Source organism: Penaeus monodon, chromosome 6, assembly GCF_015228065.2.
Source record: "Penaeus monodon isolate SGIC_2016 chromosome 6, NSTDA_Pmon_1, whole genome shotgun sequence".
Taxonomy (NCBI): Eukaryota; Metazoa; Arthropoda; class Malacostraca; order Decapoda; family Penaeidae; genus Penaeus; species Penaeus monodon.
In genome coordinates this window covers 17990220-17992719 of record NC_051391.1, presented here as the reverse complement: position 1 = coordinate 17992719, position 2500 = coordinate 17990220, and the positions used below count along the sequence as shown (strand labels likewise).

The following is a 2500-nucleotide window of genomic DNA, read 5'->3' as shown; positions in this document are numbered from 1 at the left end:
GCAGCTCCTATAAAATAAATTATGGGAGCCACCACAATAAGCACACATGTGTGACTGAGGAGAGCAATTTGAATGGTCATGACCAGCATGGGCACATAGAGGGCAGTGGGCTATAGAGTGACAGTGTTTGACTGGGTGACTAAAATGCCAATATTTCTGACACTGATGGGGAAGGGGTCAATATGGTTGGATAGGGCAGGACACTCCAAAAATATAAACTTCATGGGGGAGGTCATGTCTATGGAAACTAATCTTGTCAATATTGATGTAGGACTCACATTGGCCTCTGGGAGGAATAGTGTAGCACTGGACTGCTACTGCTTCATAGTTGACAAGGCATCTGAGCAAGTAATTTTCAAAGTCTGACCAGTCCTTGCCATAGATAGGGCAATCAGTCGCAGAGAGGGAAACAGTTCCGGTACAAGTATTAATGAAGGAGTGAGGTTGGGCAGGAATAGGTTTGCCAGTGAGGTCAATCAAGGTAGATAATGCACAAGCCTGGGACTCAGATGTAACTCTGACAAGGCATGAATGACTGCGAAAGGAAACTTTTACCTACTTGTTTTTGGAGACATTGTTGGAAGAGAAGGGTACTGATAGAGTGTGGGGCTGTAGAGGTAATCACAAAGAATCAATTTGTTTTTGGAGACATTGTTGGAAGAGAAGAGTACTGTCAGGGTAAGAGGCTGTAGGGGGGATCACAAAGAATCGATCCCACTTGGCTGGGCCAAAATAGGTACTCAAAAGGTTTGCAGGGGTGGAAGCAGTAGAAGGATGAGGGTGGGAGGAAGATGGGATGGTATGGAGAGAGGTAGAACTGTTGGGAAAAGGACAATAAGGATGAAGAGTACCAATAAGGGGAGTGGGTGTAGACAATGAAGAAGACTGTGCAGAGGGAGATGGAGTGGAAAATGAGGAAAGGGTGTATTATGAAGGTTGAGTAATAACCTGAGTGATGACTTGGAATGGATAGAGTTGACAGTAAACATTGAGGAGGGAGTATTAGTATTAGTGGTCAGAGCTGTGGTCAAAGGAGAGACAGGGGTTGGGGAACCAATTAAATTGAATTTAGATATGCTAGTCAATGAAGTGCAAGCCATAATGTCCCTAATAAATTATTGGCCATGGGAAGCATGAGATAAATGGAAAGAAAAGGTTTACCTCTCAGGGTCCCCATGAGGGGTAAGGACTGGGTGATTAACCAGGGTAAGGAATGGGTGATTAACCATGGGAATACTGTGCCCATGGCTCCCAAAGGGTGCTCATGACTTGACATAAAGCCAGGCTTTTATCCTTTTAACATGGCTCAGATACCTTAGGAAGTGGACAGAAGATAGGAATGAAGAAGAGAAGGAAAAGGAATGGGGGAGAAGAAAAGACCATGCAAAACTTGTTGAGACAAAAGGCTGAGGTCCAAGATTGGGGTGACCCTCTATATTGGGCCCTAGCTTCTGTCTCCTAAACTCCCCACAACAACAACTAGCAAGGGATTAGAGGGGGGAGGCTAATGTCATCCTCGTGATGGGTACTCTAGGGTAGCCTTTGGTAGCAATTCAAATCAGCCTTGGAGAACTTTTGCTAAAATGAGCCCAGGAAATGCAATGTCATATAGGACATACATACAGGTCCTATTGGACATATGACATTCAGGCATATTCAGGGGTAAATATATATCTATACATATCATATGTAGAATCTTATATAAGGACAATATATTTATTGAGATGCTTTAGTTTTACATCAATCAAAAACTTGAGAAATATTTAAAGCATAATAATAAAGATAAAATATACATACTTCTCCTGTGTGGATGCGCATGTGCTGTGCAAGACGGCTTGGCTTATTAAACTCCATGCCACAATCTTCATGTGAACAAGCATACACTTTGTTGCTTGATGTTGAGCACAAAGATGATCTTCTCTCTTTAATTTCTGTTTTTTCAATGTGTGATTCATTTTGGCCGTCATCCTTTTCAGGTGTGTAATCTGGGTCTTTGTCACTATTATCAATGTCTGCATCAGATTCTTCACAGTTTATTAATATTTTTTCCACAATTGCTGTGTCTGAAGCAATGCACTTTTCACTTTGATCTCTCATTTTTAAAGCCTTTGCTGTTATAATTATTAATGAACTCTTTATAATATGACTGCCAACCTGTATTGTCAACAAGGACTCTGGTGTAGTCATCTGAAGTGATAGCTCTCTTGACAATGGGAAATGATAAACCTATGAAAGAACAATAATGAATTAGTCAATTATGATATTCATAAGTATTGTGACATTCAATGGTGGTAATTTTTATATCAAATATGCACAGACAGAGAACTCTAGATCTGCAGTACTCAAACTGATGTTCCAGAGCACCATTGCATTCTCTAATGTCTCTTTCACAGTTGTTAAAATCATACATATATATATATATATATAAATATGTATATATATATATATATATAATATATATATATATATATATATGTATATATAATATATGTATATATAT

At 39.5% G+C, this 2500-nt stretch overlaps 1 pseudogene; it reads right to left on the bottom strand.

Moving 5' to 3' along the window:
* The window catches only part of LOC119573899, a 42462-nt pseudogene that overhangs the window by 14646 nt on the left and 25316 nt on the right, over window positions 1-2500 (bottom strand).